The sequence below is a fragment of the Mustela nivalis genome (genome assembly GCF_964662115.1).
Source record: "Mustela nivalis genome assembly, chromosome: 2".
In the NCBI taxonomy this organism is placed as follows: Eukaryota; Metazoa; Chordata; class Mammalia; order Carnivora; family Mustelidae; genus Mustela; species Mustela nivalis.
Window position 1 is genome coordinate 100,609,773 of NC_139021.1, and position 22,973 is coordinate 100,632,745.

At 45.9% G+C, this 22,973-nt stretch overlaps 1 long non-coding RNA gene across 1 annotated transcript in view; it reads right to left on the reverse strand.

The window, feature by feature from the left end:
* LOC309859742 overlaps positions 1-22,973 on the reverse strand; it is a 324,520-nt gene that overhangs the window by 42,119 nt on the left and 259,428 nt on the right. The window contains exon 4 of the long non-coding RNA XR_014308868.1: positions 6,887-7,096. This is a non-coding gene — a long non-coding RNA (uncharacterized lncRNA). The remainder of the gene's footprint in view (positions 1-6,886; positions 7,097-22,973) is intronic.

Genomic DNA, 22,973 nt, shown 5'->3' on the forward strand with positions numbered 1-22,973 from the left:
TAGCTCTTTTGCCGCTTGTAATTTATCTTTTGTTAAAGGCCACTGAGGCACCCAGAGCGGCTCCTGTGTTTTCCAAGTTATGCAAATTGCCTCAGTGGCCGCTAGGAAAAAACCTGACCTCCCATGGAAGGCGGATTGAGATCTCCCTGACCCTTGGTTCCGAGTCATTGGCCAGGCTTATATCCCATGTTTCTCATCATGGTTTGGGAGGCCTCACTATATAGTTTTTCAGTAGTAAGTCTGATATCCATCTGCTCCAGCACATCGCGCCCCCACAGAGAAACAGGGGTGGAACAGACATATGGTTGGAAAATGCCTTTATGTCCTTCCTCATCCTCCCAGTCCAAAGATGCAGCACTAATATCAGGACTGGTAGCTATCCCTAGTCCTCGGAGGGTCTGGCTGGCTTTAACTAGAACCCAGGCTTTAGGCCAATCTAAACAATTTATAATGCTTTTGTCTGCTCCTGTATCTAGGAGCCCCCAGAATAGTTTACCCCTAATCTTTAATTTAAGCATAGGTCTCTCTTTCATGCTCATAGTAAGGCATGCGAGGGAAGATCCTGTGGATCCCAGGCCACCTTTTCTAGTCTGGCCTGTAGAGGGATATTTTTCATGATTACTAGGCAAAATCAAAAGCTGTGCAATTCTGTCCCTGGATTTATAATATTGATTCCCTTAGGAGATGATATCAGAATTTTAACTTCCCCTTCAAAATCAGGGTCAATAACTCCCGGATGGATTTGAAGTCCCCGCATAGTGGAAGAGCTTCTACCAAGAAGGAGTCCCACCGTTTTTCTTGGAGGCCCTCCAGACAGGTCAGATGGCACAGCCTGCACCCCCATTTCAGGTGTTAAGACCATTCGGGTGGTGGCACAGACGTCAAGTCCGGCGGAGCCTGTTGTGGCTCTCCTGGGTTTTGCAGGGTTTGACTCCCTTGTTCGGAAGGTGGAAAGGCCCATCGTGGTTTGACAGGCAGAGACATTGCCACCCCGTACATTTGCTTGGGGCCCCGGGGGGCTGGGCCCTGCCTCCCGTTTTTTGAACTCCCCCAATTATTAGATGGTAGGGGGTTGCCCTCAATATCAGCTACGGAGCGACACTCATGTGCCCAGTGATTTCCTTTTCGGCATCGAGGGCATAGCTGGGGCTTGATGTTTTCAGGTGAACGACTAAAGGAGGTTTTCCCTCGCTGTGGACAATCTCTCTTTATGTGACCTTCCTGTCCGCATTGGAAACATTTTCTAGGGCGAGTGCCCTTTTGTCCCTGCATAACTTGTGCAAAAGCAGCGGCCATTACTTGTCCTTGTATTACTGGTCCCGTGATATCCCTACACACCTTAATATATGCAGAAAGATCCTTAGACTTCCAAGGCCTGATAGCTTCCCGGCACCATTTATTAGCATTTTCATATGCCAACTGTTTAACTAGTGGCATTGCTGACTCCACGTCCCCAAACATCCTGCCTGCCACCTGCATCAGCCTGTCCACAAAGTCAGCGTATGGCTCATTCGGTCCTTGAACAACCTTGGAAAGTTGACCCTGTAGGTCTCCAACACCCCTTAAAGTTTTCCATGCTCGGATGGCGGCGGTAGCAATTTGCTGATAGACCGCAGGAGGGTAATTGCTTTGTGCCTGAGCCCCAAGATATGGTCCTATGCCTAACAGCATATCTAAATCCCATTGAGGATTTCCAGCAGCAGTGTTTCTGCGTGCGGTATCCTGGCAATTGTCTTGATTTTGAATTTTCCATTCCAGATATTGCCCTCCACTCAAAACTGCTCTGGCTAAATTAGTCCAATCCTCGGGGACAAGAAAAAGTGCCCCTAATGACTCCACAATGGATACTGTGAAAGCTGCTTGGGGTCCATAGGCACTAACTGCTTCCTTGAGTTGCTTTACCAGTTTAAAATCTAGTGGCTGGTGATACCTCCGCTGATTTTGATCTTCTAGTACTGGAAAAAACCCTTTTTCCGGGCCTAAGACCTCTCTGCAGTTTGCCGTGGTGCAGTCTGAGCAATGGCAGACTCTCGCACAGCCTGACCGATATGGCGGGGGCCACTCATAAGGTGGCGCCGTGGGGCTGGAATGAGGAGTCGGCGCATGGTCTGTTTTTGCTACCGACTGCGTTACAGCTATAGGCTTTGCCCCAGTGGGTAAGCCAAGAGCCTCTGGATTCTTTTTCTCTTTACCCCCTTTTAAATTTTGGGTTATTTCGTCTGAGAGTTCCTCCGAACTTTCACTGTCAGCATCAGAACCCCGGGAGGACCCCTTGTGCGACTCTTCCTTTAACTGTTCTAAGATCTCCCCTCCTTGCTGCACCACCTGTTTTAGTCGTTCCCGGGAAGACTGTAAACATACTTTCACAAGGGACCACACGGCAAGAGTTCCGGCAGTAACGGTGGGGCTTTGCCTCAAATCCTCTCCCAGATGTTCCCACTGAGGCACATTCAGAAGTCCCTCTTCTATAAACCAAGGGGCAATCTCCCCTACCTCTTTCAGAAAAGCACGAGCAGTCTTAGATTTTAAAGGGGTACCATTGGCTTTCAGTATATCTCTCAATGGACTTTCCATCCTATATCTGGCTAATTCGTTTCCCATGCCGGAAACCTTACCCTCTTGAGGAACTTAAAGTATAGCCTCTTAATATCGTCCTCAGAGAATCCCCCCGTCTTAAGACAGGAAATAGGCGCACACTTTCCAAATCGTTGCTCTTACCCCAATCCTCGTTCTGCGTCCGGCGTCTCGGGTCCTGGGTTTCGGCACCAGATGTCGCTCTTGGTCCGCAAGAACGACCCGCAGACGAGGTGAGTGGCAAACTTCTTTATTGACAATCTTCAGCCCCGGGACCCCGTACAACGATTATAGCCCCAAATTATAGAACACAGCGGATAGAAAGCACCCAATCACCACATAACACGACTAGTATAACATCCAATCAGAAGGGATACAGATGACTTCAGTCCGGAACATGCAGGGTGCTCGTGTCTAATGACGTGAGCTCCCGAAACTTATTGTTCACTTACTCCTGTGCCTTTCCCATGATCCCTGGTTAATCTTATACTAGTCCCAATACTTTAGTACAGGTTGTGCGTCACCCTTGAGCGCCCCCACATAAACATTCACCTGCCCTTCTCCTCAAGCCTCGCCTAGTACGTGACTCCTAGCTTCTGCTGCATGGCTCTCCACACACAAACACCCTGCTGGCTTTTGAAGCAGAGCTTAACAGACCCTCCCTCACTCCTGCTATCTACAGAAGTCCACAGACCCCCAGGACAGCATCGAATTCCTGGTGAGATAAAAATGCTTTATGCCTGGCTTGATGAAAATACCCATGGCAGGAATGAGAAAGCAGAGGTCTACGAATGCCCAAACTGGAAGGAAATCAGGACCCAGTTCCTGTTACTCTTGTGATCTTGCAATCCACAAATAAAAAGTAAAAGCATAAAAACTGCTTTATGGGAAAAAAAGAAGTATAAATGGCTCTGAATTCACAGTGGAAGAGATTGCAGTCGTAGTAAAATTTTATAAAGTAGAAAATCCAAATAATTTCTAGCAATGAAATATTTTTAGCAAAATCATCTGAATCATCCCGGCATATCACCAAAAGGGTTGTGCCAGAGCACAGGCCGTGCAGACGGACAGACAGAAGTCTGAGTCCCAGCTGTGCCACCTCCTAGCTGAAGACCCTGGACACACTGTGCAGCGTTTTCTCATTGATAAAACACTAGATTGCAGCTCTACTTCAGCAGGTACTGTGAGGTCTATGTGCCCTGGTGATCTCCTGGACCAAGCACAGCACCTCAGTCCAGGTGCTTAGTGCCTGGTGCCCACAGTGGCATCTAAGTCAAGGCTCCAGGCTCTAGCTGTCCCTTCTGGGCCCTCAGCAGATAACGTTTGCCAGCATTTCCAGCAAGCAGGTATTTCAAAGGAAATCAAATGAGACAAGCTTTCTAAATGCCACTACGACAACAGAACTTGTGTCTGTATATGCGTGTGCACGTTTTCACACGTCTGTGCGTGCTTGTGGTAGGAAGGGGCCAGCACAGGTATTTTCTTCATGTTGCTACAGAACCAGGGAAACAGTGCACACAGCTCTTTCTAGTCATCTTGATCCATGACGGGCTTTCTATCTTGCCTCTACAGCATTCACATAATTATGCTCAGACAAACAAATGTGAAATAAACTGAAAACATTTTTCAGTGGCCCCACTTAGAGACCAGTAAACTCTATGAGACATTAGAAACAAAATTAACCAAACTTCTGAAATAGAAACATTTCCAGGAAGAGGACTGTCAATACCCATACCCACACCATGATAATAGAAGCTCCTAAATTACCAAAACCATCCACCAATGACATGAATGTTAGATCTTTTATTATAGTACCACAAGTCCCTGAGGCTTTTTTTTTTGGGGGGGGGGTTCCCCCAAGTCTGCTCTTTTTCAGGCAGTTTCTATTGTTCTACCTTCAAACTTGACCGAATATTCCCTTTGTCTATCTCCATTCTCCTGAGGAGTCCTTCCACAGACTTTCTCATTCAGTCACTGTATGTTACAGTTCTAAAGTTTTTCTTTGATTTTTATGTCTTCTATAGCTTTGCTAAAACTGAGACTTCCTATTTTCACTTGTTTCCAGCATCTTTGTAACTGATCACTGAAGCATTTCGTCACGGCTGTTTCAGGATCCCCATCCTATAATTCCAACATCTCCATCTCCTTACTGTTGGCATGTGCTGATGTTTGTTCTGTTCCAGTTGCTTGTCCTGGTGCTTGGTAGGACAGGCGATGTTCAGTTGTGTCTGCTGTGCTGTCCTCTGGCTGCACTTCCCAGCCAGTGAAAGGACCAGGAAATAGCTAATCCCACCCCTGGACTTGCAATAAGAAGGGGAAGAGAAAGCCCACACCAGCCTAAAAGGAACATAAAACAGATAAGAACAATGGGCGTGTGAGCCCCTATCTCTTACATAATTAACCCAAAGGTAGTCACTTTATTTATACATCATTTGGAGCAATGATTACCTTGCCTGGAGAATAATTTCTAGTCCTAAGAGAAAATGAACTATTATCTTAAGATACACCGCTTTTTCCTGGATATAGCAGCCGCAGCCCCTCAATCCCATCTAGGACTTGGAAATGACACTGGTTTGCAGGGACCGCCAGTCTCCGGAGTTGAAGGGCAGCAACGCCCCCACCTTCCAGCCTGGAAGCCACCTGGCCTGAAGATGAATGGTCTTTCCTCCTCTCTCCCTCTACTTCCACAGAAACTCTAGAATCACAACCAAAAACTCTAACCTTGAGGCCATGTAAAGTAAGAGATGGCGTGAGCAACATGAAACTCTGAAGGACCCACAGACTTTGGAGATGTCATGTGACTTTTCAGGGTTCTCAGCACGTTGGGCAACTCCCCCCGGGGTCAGCACCTCCCTTCCCAAAGGCCTCTAGCCCAAGGGCTACATCACCCCAGTAGTGGTTTTCTTTGCCCTTGTCGATACATGCTGTGGTGATTAGCTGACACTGGTGGGCCGAGCCCCTCTTAGACTGCGCACTCCAGAGGGCACCAACCTGGTCACTCCCTGCCAGCATCACCACTTAGCACACAGTACTGCTCACTTCCTACTGAGTAAATGAAGGCAGACAGGCACAAAGTTTTCCAAGTCTGGCTGCTCAAACCCTAACATGGTTTACTGCCACAAGAGCACCCCAGGATATGCTGGTGATGACACGTGGATGCCCCACAGGGCGGGCGAGCCACAGTGGTAGCATTTTAGCCAGTGACATAAGGTGTTTGTGGTACCGGGCAGCTGGCACTCACTCCCCATGTCCAGGTGGAGGTGCCCAGCCAGCCCGACCTGCTCTCAAGGTGCTTGTGGGCCTGTGAGCTGTTATACTGGTAGTGGGGCTCGGTGACAGGCCGGGCTCAGCTGGGAACGTGGCTCTCTCCCTGACACAGATGAAGGGGCTCAGGACAAAACAAGGAGCTAAGAAGGACCTGGAGAGACAAAGGGGAAAGGACATCATGTACGTGGGCCAAGTGCCAGCAGTGCTATCAGAGGCCCAGGTGCTGGCTCTGGACATGGCTACCAGCTGGCAGGACGGAGCCTGCCCTCACTCACACATGCTCCACCACACACCCACCCACCAACGGGCACCGGGCAACCACACGAAGGCTTGTGAAAGCACACCGCTGGGCCCAGGCCTAGGGCCCCATTCGTGAGGTCAGGGCGGGCCTACAGCTCCGTGTGTCCCCTGGACCTGCAGGTGAGGCCTGGGCAGCTGCTCTGCCTCTATCACCTGGCCTGACGCACTCTGCCCTGGCTCTGCCCAGGAAGGCAGAGTGACTGAAGAAATGCGTTTTTCATTTAAGCATAAGGAGTCACAGGTGGCTGATGGCTACCACCCAGTGCGGACGGGGCATTTCCACCCTCACTGGCCATTCTACTGCGCGGTGCTGCTCTCCAGCAGCTGGAGGCTGTGTTCCATGCTGGGGCCACAGGGAAGTGCGTTTTGTCATTGAGGACAGGCAAAATGCACGTTCTATAAATTCCTAGAAAATCAGACTCACCTGGATCTAGCCTCTGAAGGGGGGGGATGGTAATTCAAAGCAAAGGTACATTTTAAAGCCTCCCCCATGTCTGAGGTCACCCGCCCCATTTTTTTTTTTTTTTAAGATTTTGACAGACAGAGATCACAAGTAGGCAGAGAGGCAGACAGAGAAAGAGAGGGAGGGAAGCAGGCTCCCTACTGAGCAGAAAGCCCGATGTAGGGCTTGATCCCAGGACCCTGAGATCATGACCTGAGCTGAAGGCAGCGGCTTAACCCACTGAGCCACCCAGGCGCCCCACCTGCTCCGTTTTTATAGGCACAGGAAACCAGCTGTACTCACACTGAACACCTGAACGTCGTTTCTGTTTCTGATTTCTTCCATGAGGGCCAGCGGTTTTCCTTTCGGTATTGGGATCATGCCCAGAACGACAGTCCCTGGGGTGGCCAGTGTCTGACGAACAACCTGGATGAAAGGCTGACTGCAGAGCTCCATCTTCCCGATCTCATTGATGATGCACACTCTGTGCTCTGGGCCACTGCTGGAACCTGCCTGAAGATGGCAAAGACACCCAAGTCATGTTAATAAGCAAAGGGCCCCGGGGTCCTACTCCCCAGTCACTCACCAACTAAGCTTTGCAAGGCGGGAGACGACCTCTCAGACTACAGGGGACTCGCTGGCAAACAGATCTGGGGGAACTCCCTCGGAAACCGCAGCAATCAGAAAATTCAGTTCCCCAAGCAACCCAGGTTCCTGGCAATTTTCACTCTTCTAGAATGGTTCCAGTAATAACCAAGCTTTGTATTTATATACACCCAGGAAATAAGCAGCACCCGCATGCCTCAGGTTTAAAAGAAATGAGACAGCAAGCCTGGGAGCCCTTATTAGTAAAACTGGCCTCTTTTTGTGTGTGGTTCTGAGTTTCGGGAGCCTCCCTGTCTGGAGGACGTAACCGCTGCATGCAAATGCCTGTGTGGTTCACAGTGTGCACTGCGAGGGCTGGTGGAGAGAACTGAATGGTAAAAGGAAAGGGGTCCTGCTTAGAAGAAAAACAAGTGAGCAGGACTATGCCATTTTAACTGCAGATTCCCTTTCTAACGACTTCATCCCTCTCCTTCCTTCTGAGCCCCTCTTGGAACAGGTGCGGCAGCCAGCCTCCACAGGCCCCAGGGCCTCCCAGCTCCTTTGGCTCCCACCCTTGCTCTGACGCCTCCTACAGTTCCAGGGCTGGTCTCTGTGATAAGCAGAATGGTGAAGGGATGGCATGTCCCCCTCTGAAATTAGGTAGAAAAGACCTCTGCGTCCAGCTTGGTCTCAATCTCTCTCTCAGATCGTTTCCTCTGGGGAAGGCGAGCGCCATGGTGTAAGTAAGCATGCTCAGAAAGCACGTAGTAGGGAACAGAGGCCTCCTGACAACCATGAGAGTGAGCTGGGAGGTGGAACGTCTCAGTCAAGCATGGGATGACTGTAACCTCATGACTGAGCCTGAGCCTGAACCACCCGGCTAAGCCCTTCCTGGACTCCTGACCCAGGAAAACCATGTAAGATAAAGCCCATGGTTCTAAACTCCTCAGTTCTGCGGCCATTTGCTCCATAACCACTGACCACTAACATCCATGCCTTCCCTGGAAAGCCTTCCCAGAGAAAGCTGACAGGACTCTGAATGGTCTTGAGGCAGTGGGGACACAAAAGAACATGTAACTCTTTGGTGAATGCTGAGTGACAACACATTTTATGTATCTTTGTATAAATGATGACTCTGAAAACTCTAAAGCTGATTTTTACTCCAGTTCTTAGATTCCATAAATAATTACATCAGTTCATTCTCAGAATGTGTGGCTGAGTTCAACCAGATCTGTCTCCAACTGAGAATCCTGCAGTTAGAGTGTGGTGTGGCTGGCGGGGTACACATGGCAGCCGGTGAGAGACAGGGCTGAGTGGCAGGCCCTGAAGCCTGTAAGGGACACAGAGGGCTGTGCGTTCTATCCAACAGCCGAGGGATGCTAAACCAAGGATGGTCACGGGTTCTTCCTGAAAGGCTGCTAGCTGTGTGGCATCAGGGACAAGCGGGGAATCTTTTGGAACAGACGATGTGAGACTATGGGGTCCAGTCTGAGGCAGTTCCTGAAGGGAAGCATTAGAGCAGTGGTTGTAAGGGGCACTCTTCTCATCTGCCGACTTAGTATCACACACCTATTTTCCCACTCACTTCACTAGCAGAAAGGCCAGGAAGGGACCCACTGTAGTCATCCAAGAGCTGGTCTCTATACTTACTCAAACTTCCGTGTTTTTAATGTACTGCATTTTTAACTTTAAATTGTATCCTGTGTGTGTGGAGAGGGGTACACATGCATGCCCACACATATACACGCGGGCATGTACCCACGCACGCACACACACCCACACTTATGACGTTTCCCCTTCAGGGGTGGGACAAGGTCATATTCATCTTTTTCTTTCCCACGGAACTGAGTGATGCAAAGCTGAGCCAAGGCAGCTAGCGCACCCCACTGATGGGGTGAGGGAGGAGAGGTGAGCACCTATGGAACCAGTCACTGTCATTTCCAAATTTTTCCTTTGAAAATGAATGCCAAAATTGGGAGAAATTTAAAAAATGGTCAGGTACCAGCTCATCAGCATAAAAACAGATGATCCCAAAAGAGCAAGGCATTCCAATGACCTCTGACCAAGGAGTATTTGGGGCATTCTGCTGCCTCCAGAAACTGGGACTAATGGTGGATGTCATCTTCCCACAGGGCACCATCCAGAAGCCAGACAGAACTCTATCTGGCACATGAAAATGACAGTTTGAAAGCAGTCAATTCAGACAAAGAAAAACCATATGAAGAATGTGTGTGATTAGTCCAAAACCTATGGGATCTGACAAAGGTGGTCCTAAGGGAGAAATACAGTGCCATCTAAGCCTCACTCAAAGATACTGAAAAATCCAGAACACACCAGCTGTCTTTACACCTTAAAGAACTGGAAAATCAACAAGTTAAGCTATCCCCACACACTAGAAGGGAAATAATCAAGGTTAGAGCAGAGATCAATGAGATAGAAACTAGAGATACAGAACACATCAATGAAACTAGAAGCTGGTTGTTTGAAAGAATCAGTAAGATCGATAAGCCAATTGCAAAAGTAATCCAAAAGAAAAGTGAGAGGGCCCAAATTAATAAAATTATGAATGAAAAGGGAGAGATCAAGACTAACACCAAGGAAATAGGAACAATCATCAGAAATTATTCTCAACAGTTATATGCCAATAAGTCAAGCAACCTAGATGAAATGGATGCATTCCTGGAAACGTATGAATTTCCAAAACTGACTCGAAGAAACTGACAACCTGAATAGACCAATATCTGATAACAAGATTGAAGCAGTGATCAAAAACCTCCCAAAAAACAAGAGTCTGGGACCTGATGGGTTCCCAGGGAAATTCTACCAAACATTTATAGAAGAAATATTACCCATCCTCTTGAAGCTGTTTCAAAAAAATAGAAACAGAAGGAAAACTTCCAGACACTTTCTATGAAGCCTGCATTACCCTGATCCCCACACCAGGCAAAGACCCCACCAAAACGGTGAATTTCAGACCAATCACTGATGAATATGGATGCCAAAATTCTCAACAAGATCCTATCTAATAGGATCCAACAGCACACTAAAAAGATTATCCACCTTGACCAGGTAGGATTTATCCCTGGGATGTAGGGGTGGTTCAACATTTGCAAATCAATCAGTCTGACAGAACAAATCAGTAAGAGAAGAGAGAGCCACATGGTCCTCTCAATTGATACAGAAAAAACATTACAAGATACAGCATCCGTTCCTGATTAAAAATATTCAAAGTACATGGATAGAGGGAACATTCCTCAACTTCATAAAATCTGTCTATGAAAAAGCCACAGCGAGTATCATCCTCAAGGGGAAAAGCTGACATCCTTCCCACTGAGATCAGGAATACGGGAAGGATGCCCACTCTCACCACTCTTGTTCAACATAGTACTAGAAGTCCTAGCAACAGCAATCAGACAACAAAGAGAAATAAAAGGTATTCAAATTGGCAATGAAGAACTCAAACGCTCTCTCTTCGCAGATGACATGATAATTTATAAGGAAAACCCAAAAGACTCCACCCTCAAACTACTAGAACTCATACAGCAATTCAGTAAAGTGGCAGGATATGAAGTCAATGTACAGAAATCACCTGCTTTCTTATACACTAACAATGAAAATACAGAAAGGGAAATTAGAGAATCAATTGTTTACTATAGCACAAAGAACCATAAGATACCTAGGAATAAACCTAACCAAAGAGGTAAAGGATCTGTGCTCGAGGAGCTACAGAACATTCATGAAAGAAATCGAAGAAGACACAAAAAGATGGAAGACCATTCCATGCTCATGGATCAGAAGAATAAGCATTGTTAAAATGTCTATACTGCCTAGAGCAATCTATATTTTCAATGCCACTACCATCAAAATTCCACCGGCATTTTTCAAAGAGCTGGAACAAACAATCCTAGAATTGGTATGGAAATAGAAGAAATCCTGAATTGTAAAGGAAATGTTGAAAAGGAAAAACAAAACTGGGGGCATCACGTTGCCTGATTTCAAGCTTTACTACAAAGCTGTGATCACCAAGACAGTATGATACTAGCACAAAAACAGAAAAAAAGACCAGTGGAAAAGAATAGAGGGCCCAGATATGGACCCACAATTCTACGGTCAACTAATCTTCAACAAAGCAGGAAAAAATAAACAGTGGAAAAAAGACAGTCCCTTCAATAAGTGGTGTTGGGAAAATTGGACTCTATATATAGAAGAATGAAACTCAACCATTCTCTTGCATCATATGCAAAAGTAAACTCGAAATGGATAAAAGGCCTCAATGTGAGGCAGAAATCTATCAAAATCCTTGAGGAGAACATAGGCAGTAACCTCTTTGACATTGGCCACACCAACTTCTTTCAAGACATGTCTCCAAAAGCAAAGAAAACAAAAGCAAAAATGAACTTGGGAATTCATCAAGGTCAAAAGCTTCTGCACAGCAAAGGAAACAGTCAACAAAACAAAGAGGCAACCCACGGAATGGGAGAAGATATTCACAAATGACACTACAGACAAAGGGATCTATAAAAAACTCCTCAAACTCAACACACACAAAACAGATAATCATGTCAAAAAATGGGCAGAAGACATTAACAGACACTTCTCCAATGAAGACATACAAATGGCCATCAGACACATGAAAAAATGTTCATCATCACTAGCCATCAGGGAGATTCAAATCAAAACCACACAGAGATACCACCGTACACCAGTTAGAATGGCCAAAATCAACAAGACCGTAAACAACATGTGTTGGAGAATATGTGGAGAAAGGGGAATCCTATTACACTGTTGGTGGGAATGCAAGTTGGTGCCACCACTTTGGAAAACGATGTGGAGATTCCTTAAGAAATTAAAAATAGAGCTACCCTATGACCCTGCAATTGCACAACTGGGTATTTACCACAAAGATACAGATGTAGTGAAAAGATGGACCATCTGTACCCCCAATGTTTATCACAGCAATGGCCACAATTGCCAAACTGCAGAAAGTGCCGAGACGCTCTTCAACAGACAAATGGATCAAGAAGATGTGGTTCATATACACTATGGAGTGTTATGCCTCCATCAGAAAGGATGAATACCCAACTTCTCTATCAACATGTATGTGACTGGAAGAGATTATGCTGAGTGAAGTAAGTCAAGCAGAGAGTCAATTAACATATGGTTTCACTTACTTGTGGAACATAAGGAATAACACGGAGGACACTGGGAGAAGGAGAGAAGTGAGCTGGGGGAAATTAGAGGGGGAGATGAAACACGAGAGACTGTGGACTCTGAGAAACAAACTGAGGGTCTTGGAGGGGAGGCGGATGAGGAGTTGGGTGAACCTGGTGGTGGGTATTAAGGAGGGCACATATTGCATGCAGCACTGGGTATGTTGCATGAACAAAATCTTGGAACATTGAAAAGAAATAAAAATTTAAAAATAAAAATTAAAAAAAATCAGGTGTGTTTGCCTGTGTATATGTATGTATTTGGGTGTATGTATGTGGGGAGCTAGTGAACACAGACATGTATGTAAATAGACACGAGTAGATACAAACATAAAGCATGAGGCTCCAAAACCACCCTTCCTTGGAGTCTCTACAACATTCACCCATGACCGCTCACAACATTAAGCACCTGCACAAAGATATCTGGACACACATGCATACATTCTGTTCTACCAATTGGACATGTTCACTTTAAAACATTAGTTTATATAAAATCCTCTCTGTCCAAAAGAAGCGACTTCTATCATCCAGAAACTGTAGGAATCTCAAAAATAAGCCTGGGGTTTTTGATGAAAAATCTGTTATTGGTGCTCGAGTAAGAGGCAGATACCAGATTCTAAGCCACTGAGAAGCCTGTCAAGACTGGTTTTTCTAAATAACTCAGGACCATACATACGAGAGTGAAATACAAGTGCCAGTATCAGGGCGCCTGGGTGGCTCAGTCAGTTGAGTCTCCAACTCTTGTCTTTTGCTCAGGTCATGGGCCCAGTGTTATGGGACTGAGCCCTGTGTCAGACTCCGTGTGCAACAGGAAGTCTGCTTTCAATTCTCTTTCTTTCTCTGCCATGCCCCTGCTCCTGCTCTCTCTCTCTCTCAAAAAAAAAAAAAAAAAAAAAAAAAGACAAAAGAAAAAGAAAAGTTAAATTAAATCTTAAAAAAAATAAAAAAGGACCACTATCATATTCAAAATTGTTTTTATAGAATGTCAAGCAACTGTAGAGGCAAATAAAAAACAAGCCAGTGAGCACATACCATGTTTACATTGTTCCAAATTCTCAGTTCATAAAGACGCAACCTGACAGCCCCAGGGCCCAGGTTTGAAAATGGTCAGGAACCCCTACGGTCCTCCCGGGTGCTGGTTGTGGGGAAGTCAGAAGGAGACCCTGGAGAGCCTGTATTTGAAGGGATGGAGTAAGGTGCTCGTGCAGCACCTCGAGCCACCTTGGGCCACAGGCGAACATCACTATGTGCACATCTGGGGTGCGGCCCTTCTCCACAGCACCACCTCTCTTTGCAGGGTACCATGAAGCAACAGGAGGGCATGAATCATGCACCACTCCTCAGCCAGGCCTATGGGTCTCAGGACTATCCATCCACTATCACAGTCTCGGAAAGGGAGAAACACTTGGGGCAAAGCAGATTTTAACTCTTCTGTTTGTTCTGAGGGAGAAGGGATTTCTTCAGGATATGGTCCTAAAACTGACCAGCCAGGGGTAAGGGAAGCTATGAATAATTTTATAGCTTTGCTTACACTCAGCTAGTTAGCTTTCTGAAAAGATTAAATCGAATTAGCGCAACAACAAATTATCTGTGTACCAATTATGCCAGAGACCTGAAAACTGTGATTTTGTTATTGTTTAATCTTCACATGTACTTTTAAGAACACGAAAGAAAAGGTAATTTCATTTAAACAAAGTGGTCAATTCATTTAATGGAAATACTGAACGGAGGCAATTTCATTTAACCAAAATACTGATCCAAGAAAAAGCTAATTAAAGTGGCTTTTGCCTTATTGTGAATTATTTACTTAATAAATATCTCTGGTGGTCTTAGCTTATTTTTAAAGTATCAGACATATGGACCAGCTTCTGAGCTGGCCTATCTAGGACAACAGGTATCAAAGTCATGGGAAAGAACTGGGGAGCATCCGCCAGAAGTTTGGCAGCAGAACTAGGGCCCTTCCCTGCAAACGCACCGGTTCTGGGAGGCCAGGAAAGCACGTGGTGGGAACAGCGGCCGCCGCCAAGCCCACATCTGCTCAACCGTCTGAAGTTAGGAACTTAAAGTGAAGGGCTCCAATTAGACCTCTCTGTGTGCATTTCAAACCTAACGTTTCAGATCCCCTTAGCAGTCTGGTGGCATGTGGACCTCGTGTCCCCAGGGATGAAGGCACCAGCTGGTAGCCAGGGTGAGCTGTCCAGACGGCCTGCCGTGCCCTGCAGCCCAGCCCTTTTCCCCTTGGATGTGCTCTGGGCAGGAGTGGTGCCCACCCAAATGCCAGAGATTCCTACCCCAGGGTCCAGCAGACCAGGGCTGAAGCTCCACCCGGATGTCCTAACTGGCCTCCCGGGGCCTCACCCACATGAGCACCCGATCATAGAGCACCAGACGGCACTGATGCTATTTTTCAAGCTACGAGAACTATCCCAGGAGTGAAACAACATCTGCTGGCTAAAAGTCAGCCCTGTGCATGGAGAACCCACTACCCCTTGTGATCCCAGCACCTTGGGATCAGCCTGGACATCTGAGCTTGTGGGTCTCTGTAACAGACCTATGGCTTGCTCTAGCCCCCGGGGGGGCTTTGTGGCAAACTGCTAATGTGAGGCTCCTCCTAAGGTTCTCCTACCTATTACCTTACTCACCTTCTCGAGAGAGATCAGTACACCTGTCCCTATCACACCAGGAATCAGCACACATTTAACGGTTTACTACATCCGTTTACTATCTACCATCGCCTGTCCTCCTGGAGAACCAGGCTCGGGTGGAGGGCAAGATTCCAGGCTCTTCCCCTCCGCTTTCTTCCCTGCCTCCCTCTGGCTTTGGAAACGTGTAGTTTTCTCCTCAGGGACATTACAGTTCAAGCTGAAGCCCTCTTTGTCCGTCTTCCTCACCCTTGTCATCTTCCCCATCCAAGATGTCACCGCCAATGTGTGATTGGCATCCTTGTCTTTTTATGGGACTTTCAAGCACACAAATATCTATATATGATACACGCTGTTCTTGTATGTGTTTTGTTGCTACCTAAATCATATCATGTTTATTCATAACCCCACAACTTGTTTTTTCTTATTCAGCAACATATTTTTAGAGCTTTTGAAACTTTCCTATTTATGTGTACATCTGTAACTTTCTGTATATGTATGTATCCAGCCATGAAAGCATTGCCAAGACCAGAGTCATGAAGCTTATCCCCTGTGTTTTCTTCTGGAAATTATAGCTTCATGAGAAACATATTGGCTTATGTTTAAGTCAATAGATGATTGATAGATACATAGATGATTGATCAGTAAATTAGCTTTTTTTCTGCTGTATTTCCCTTTATTACCAGATTTTTTTAAGCCACTGTCAAACTGATGCTCTTTTCCTGATTTTTGTCATGACAACACATGCTTCAGCAAACATCCTACGTAACCCCCCTTGTATATGACTATATGCAAGATTTTCTAGAGGACAGACACCTAGAGATTAAATTGCTAGCTTGTGGTGCACAGACTTTTTCCATGGGATTGATAGCTGAGTCACCTTTTCATAGTCGTAGCAGTGCATTTTCCTTAATGGGGTGAGGAGGCACCTGTTTTACTGACCTAATGTTTGGGCCAGTACACCGTTTCTTGGTGTTTAAAGACTCTAGTGTTGTAAGCTCTGTCTCTACCAGAGTGTTTCAAGTCAACTTTAAAAAGCCAACTTTAATGGGGGCCTCCGTGGCTCAGTAGGTTAAAGCCTCTGCCTTCGGCTCAGGTCATGATCCCAGGGTCATGAGATCAAGCCCCATGCCCGGCTCCCTGCTCAGTGGGGCATCTGCTTGTCCCCTGCTCCCTCTGTCTCTGTCTCTCTCTCTCAAATAAATACAATAAAAAGCAAACTTTGAGCACGGTCTCCCTGAGTTCCTGCAGTTACAACCCTATGCTGAGGACCTGAGAGGTTGGCCGTGGTGGAAGACAGGCAGCCGATCAGGGAAGACTTCCAAGAATTAGCTCACCACATGTTTCTTGCCCTCTTCATAACCCACGGGGGGGCGGGGGTGGCCTTCCCGGGGTCCCGTTTGTTTTTCTTGTGATAAGAGCATTTAACATGAGACCTACCTCCTGAAAAGAATTTCACCACACACTGCAGGTCTCTTAGCTGCATACAGTGCTGGCGTGTGAGGCCCGGACTCACCTTGCATCACGTGTATCCCGAGTACGGGGTTTCTTGTCCTTCGCTGCCGCCACACCTGGCTAGGCCCATCCACTCTCCGCTTCTCTGCGTACTGCTGTTTCCGACGCCCCACATAGGTGACTCATGCGGTATTTGCCCTTATGGGACTGGTTTATCTCACGAAGCACCACGTCCTTGGGTTCCCCCATATTGTCACATTTCCTTTTCGAAGGCTGAGAAGTAGTCCGCATGTGCACGCACTGCATTTCCTTCACCCGTCCGTCCGTCCGTCAATGTCTAGTTTGTTTCTCTGTCTCGGCTACTGTCTGAGAGCGCTACAATGGACAGGGGAGGGCTGAGAGCACTCGAAGATGCTCATTTAAGTTCTGTGGAAGCGTGGCCAAGGACTTTCATGAAGCTCCTCCTCCGTGTTTCCTCAGGAGAGCTTTATAGTCGCAGGTCTTATGTGCAAGTCTTGTGTCCATTTGTGTTGGTTTTGTGTTGACTTTTGTGTATGGTATAGGACTGGGGTCCAGTTTCGTTCCTTCTCCGGGGGCTGTCCGGTCTTCCCGGGGTCCTTTGTGGAAGAGGCTGTCCTTTTCTTGTTGTGTTCTTGGCTTCCCCTGTCAAAGATCAATTGACCGTATATACACGGATGTTTGTAAGCCCTCTTTCTGATGACACCGGTCTGTGTGTCTGTTTAGGCCGGTTTCATACTCTTAATTACCATGGCTTAGTGATCTTTTTTTAAAATCAGGGATTGTGGGGCGCCCGGGTGGCTCAGTGAGTTAAGCCTCTGCCTTCGGCTCAGGTCATGATCTCAGGGTGCTGGGATCGAGCCCCGCATTGGGCTCTCTGCTCAGCGGGGAGCCTGCTTCCCTCTTTCTCTGCCTGCCTCTCTGCCTACTTGTGATCTCTATCAAATAAATAAATAAAATCTTTAAAAAAAACAACTTTAAAAAACTTAAATCAGGGATTGTGTTTTATCTAGGTTTGTTCTTCTTTCTTGATGGTTTTGGTTCTTCGGGGTCCTTTGTGGTTCCATATAGGTAATCCATTTTTACGGAGTAAGAAGTGTGGTCTCAGAGAAGTTAGGCCTTTGGCCAAATTTTCCCTCCTTCTCAGCCAACCCCAAACTCAGACCCAAAACAAACAGGTTCTGAGACCATGGTTCTTAACTACCTTTCATTGCTTTCCAATAAAAAGTTATTAATGAAAATACCGGCTTCATTTTTTTTAAGGTTTTATTATTTGACAGAAAGACAGTGGGAGAGGGAACACAAGCAGTAGGAGGGAGAGAAGGAGAGGCAGACTCCCTGCTGTGTGAAGAGCATGATGTGGGACTGGATCCCAGGACCCTGAGACCATGACCCAAGCCAAAGGCAGGCGCCTAATGACTGAGCCGCGCAGGCACCCATAGCCTCGTATTTATTAACAGAAGTGATTTCCATGCATCTCATTGTCTTATAGCATCACAGGAGTGCCCGTGATTTCCTAGACATTTCTCCCCTTGTACCTATAAGTCATAACAGGTTTTAATAATGTGCCTTTGCCCATAATTTCCACTTCCTACTCAGAAGGCTTTTTCTTCAATGACATGTTCACCTACCAGATTCACATCCTCCTTTTTGCTTTCACACATATGAAGGTATCAGGAGACAATTATAGTTATCTGAAGTGAATGAATGATCATTAACTATTAACTTATTAATTATTGTACTTTGGATGGTATATCATATGGGGGGATGACAGGTCACTCTCCTTGAAGGGTCCTTTTGCAACAGGAAAAATCCTGCTCATTTCACAGTCTATATCTGTGGTATGATGGACGGAAACGGGAATATTTTTAAAATAAGAAAAAGCACCTATCTGAAATTTTGTGGGGTATTTGATATTGAATTGGTTTTGAATTATAAAGAGAACAATGGCCACTGGTAGACATGCCAAAGAATTTAGGTCAAAGATCACCTGCTAACAGTGTGTGATTCACAGAGTTTCTAGTGATTAGCCAAGAAGCCGCTAGGTTCCAGGAGCCCCGGAGCGGGTATCTAATGAACCCAATACAGAGAGCTGGTCCCACCCATGGGTAGGACTCAACTCTGGTTTCTTTTATATTCTGTGTTATCACAAGGGATAATTGGAATGGAATATTGCATAATTTGTGGTGTTCTACAGAATCACAGCATGAAATGAACCAAAAGAAAAGAATTGCTCTAAAGCATGTTTCTAAAATCCCTACTTACAATCTTCACTGACATTGGTCAGCTGAGAAAATTACTTGGCTCTTGTATTCTTACACACATAATGTGATTTGACATGTTGTGTGTAATTTGTACTGAACAATTTGACATTGCCTAAAATACGTGGTGCTTTTAAAAAACTATTATATTCAGATGCCATATCTCATCTATGGGGTAAGTCTGTGGAGGGGAGAGTCCTGACTTCCCGAATTCAGTGGCACCGGTGCAAATGACCTAAAGTTACCAGTGGTTCTGTGAGAGGTGCTGACGTTGAGGGTGGCGGTTATGTTAGTTGGGACCGTTTGGGCGGCAGATGGCAATAACCTGCCTCAGAAGTGAAGGCAACAGAGGAAATGGTTGGCTCCCATAACCTGCAAAGTCAAGGGGGAAATTGACTTCAGGAGTTGCTAGGTCCAGGTTTTTTGAGAAGACAGTGTGGTCATGCTGTCTCCACACTCCACATTGCCTGCCGTCTCTCTCCTCTACATTTGCTTGCTTCTCAGATTTTCCACGAGCATATAAATGGGTTACCAGTGCCTAAAAATCCCAAGAACATAGAGTTCCCCTCTCTCTTTCCCAAATCTGTATCAGCTCCCCTCCTTAACTTACCGCTCCTTCTGGCATGTTCTTCAGGCCCACTGCTGAGGCAGAGGAGTCAGGGACCGTGTACTGGATGCCCTTCCAGAAATGCTTACTGTGGAGGACAGGGCATTTCCAAAAGGATGGCTGAAGGAAAGACAAAGAGCAGACACCCACTGTCTGACATTGACAAGAAGAACAAAGAGGAAAGGAGATGCATCATCAACACAAACATAAAGCACTGGGATTACTGGCCATTACAGTTATTTATAAGAAAATCGGCAAGGCAGGAGCTGTGAAAGTTAGTCAACAGAACATGATCAACATCACAGGACAGGATGGCAGAGACTTAGGAGGTGTTTTAAGAATTTTAGGGCACCTGGGTGGCTCAGTGGGTTAAGCCTCAGCCTTTGGCTCAGGTCATGATCTCAGAGTCCTGGGATCGAACCCCACATCAGGCACCCTGCTTGGCAGGGAGCCTGCTTCCCCCTATCTCTCTGCCTGCCTCTCTGCCTACTTATGATCTCTCTCTGTCAAATAAATAAATAAAATCTTTTTAAAAAATTTAAAATTTAAAACAAAAAAAGAATTTTAAAAGGTGTTGTGGGAGGTCATGTGAGATTCAGAGCACACCCCAGGGGCCGGATCAGGGAGCAGGCGGGAGGGAGGGAAGAATGTAGTATGGGTCACAGTCCAAACCAAGCATGGACAAGCCACTATGTCTAGGAAGCTTCGTAGCTTTGGAGTGAAAGACACTGGGGAGAGAAAGCTGTCCAGAGGTGTGTAGAAGATTGGCAGGGCTAAGGGGCAGATCAGAGAGAAATGCAGGACTAAGGGTGGTCATAGGAAGGAGAAAGGTAATACTCATGGGCACATGTGGGGGAGGACACCTCGCCTCCCCAGGAGGAAGTGGCTGTTAAACTCAAGGACAGGACTTCAAGCTGAGGTGTCTGGTTTCAGACGGGTCTGTTCTCCTCTATCCGTGTAGCTGTAGGTGTGACGGGGAAGATGGGCAGACACCCTGTAGGGACTGTGGGAACCTGGGAAGCAGGTGGAGGCAGAGATAGATAGATACCCTGCATTTGCATCTGGGAAGAAACCCTCAATGCAATCCAGTACCCCAACAGCATGTAGCATTTCCCAAATACAGACAGTCCTCGGTGGGAGTGAGCTAGAGGTAACGGCAAGTTGACTGCCCCAACAAAACCCTCAGGAGTGAAAAGAAGTAAGGAAGAAAACCCCATCCATCACCCATAATTGGAAATCGGTGCCTTGTGGGGAATTTCATCTCTGGATTATACAGGTGTTCTTTTCTGTAACAGAACAATATGTTAGAATATTTAGACTATTTTTTTTTTTTTGCTATTTTCAAATAGTGCTGAAGTAAATATATATGTGTATATATGTATGTAATTTTATATAAAATTATATGTGCATGTTGTGTATGTCCAACCACTTAGGTATTTTATGTGTAGGTAAACACACACCCACAATACATAAGTACCTCACATACATGCATCAGCTCCTGGGATCTGGGAATTTGTGCATGATTCTGACAGATGCTGCTAAATCACCTGTCACATTGTCGACCAATTTACACTGTAGCCACGACCACGAAATTCTGTCCTTCACACCTGTCCACACTGCCTGCCTCCAATCATTTATATTTTGCTCATCTTTTAGATGACAAATGGAATCTCATCTAATTTTTAATGAACATTAACTCTACTTTAAGGAGGCAGATAACACATTTTAGCCAGTTGGAACAGGCTAGTTGTATGCGGCATCTGGATAGACCGGTGGAGAGTTAGAGAAACATCACAGTGCGACTCAGAGTGGGAGGGCTCGAGATGATCTGGGTGAGAATCTCTACCCCCTCCTCCCTCATGCATCGGCCTGATCTCTGGACACATTACTTAACTCTCCGTGTCTCCATTTCTCATAAAATGTGATTATTTTAAGGATTGAATGAGATAAAGCATGTGGTGATTTGCACAATGTCTGTCACGTAGGAAGTGTCCGATCTATATTCTCTTTGGATCACTTATTATTGCACTGTGTTGGGCTTTGGGCATCCTGAAAGCCAGAGCAAAGTGAGTTCATTGTTCAAGAAGAAGAGGAGTAAGATAACATAGACGCGATGCTTCTGTCGCACATTGCTCTGTGTCAGGCTCCGTACTAAGCCCCGGACATATATTAAAACATTTCAGTGAAAAACAAAGTCTCTTTGACCACTTACTATTGAATTCTAGGTTAAAGTTCTCAACAGTTTATTTCACTAAGCAGAATTTTTCATTCTTATTTGTCTATGAGGCACGTGGTTCACCAAAATAGTTAAGTCACCCCCAGGAAGTGGCAGGCCTTCCTTTAGGACTGCAAAGCTCTCCTGCCACTCGCTGAGGCCACTCCAGAAGGTGGCGTGTGAATCTGATGGCTCTCTGTGGAAAGACTTGATGTGGGGCTCTTGACAGGGGATATGTGTACCTGCTCGTATGTGACAGTTTACAGTTGAACCCTGTTTAGATTAAGAGCCTAAACACAACACAAGTGCTCCCAAGAGTATTGTGCTAGGATTATTGATGCTGAATTTACAGGACGACACTTGTTGAGGAAGGATTTTGGATCAAGTGCACCGTGGCTGCTGATGTGAGCAATCTAAGGGGAGGAGGCAGGTCCCACCCAGAGCTGTCCAAGACAGCCTGGAGGTCTTCCTGGTGATGTTCTCACTGGAGCATCTCACTTATTTATGTATTTTGGTTAGCAAGCATTTGAAGGAACTAGCTGAAGTTCTGCAAGCCTTTGTACACAAACGTGTGCGTGTGGGTGCTAAAATACTTTCTTGTCGCCGAAGGGAAACTGTCCAAATACTGGAAATATCCAAAACTTGGTTTGGTCAGTACAGAATATTCTGGCAAAGCTACTTCATATTATCAAGCAGATAACAGTTGCCTTGTATACTGTTATCAACCGTTACACAGAACCAACACGCTGCTTCTCTAGCCACATCTTGAGGTGACCCAGTGTGTAGTGATTCACACCCGTTTCCTCCCTTGTTCCGGGATGAGACTTCTCATGCCCAGGGAGGCTTAAACACTTGCCGACTCCCTAACACTGTGTATGCCTCCAGCCTGGGAGAGGCCCGGGTCCGGCCGGACTAAATGCAGGTGAATAAGACCAGTGTATCGCATAAGCAGCACAGACACATCTCCTCTTTCCCCCTTTCTCTTTAAAATAAGAGAAAGAAGATTTTGTTGGGGGAGCGCATGACGTGGAAGTGTAGGTGGAATAGCCTAGAAATAGGGAGAGTGTGGGCTACCATTTTATTATTACCATTATCCTTCCTGCCTCAAATTCTCTTTCTTATTTTATTTTTCTAGATAACTGCTGCTTGCCTGCTAAGATTTAGAACAGATCATTCTAAATTACTGAAATCATTACTTATTTACTTATTTGCTGACTTATATATCAGAAGACTATGCCGTCTATAGAGTTTTGGAGTTGGTAGAGAGGAGGAAAAAAAGACTGACAAATGAAAATTGTCATGTAGTTGAAATGTTGGTGAAGACATAATATCTAAATGGACTTAGTAACAACTTAAAGATACAACCAAACTTAAAGGAAGTTAAAGAACTTGAGTTA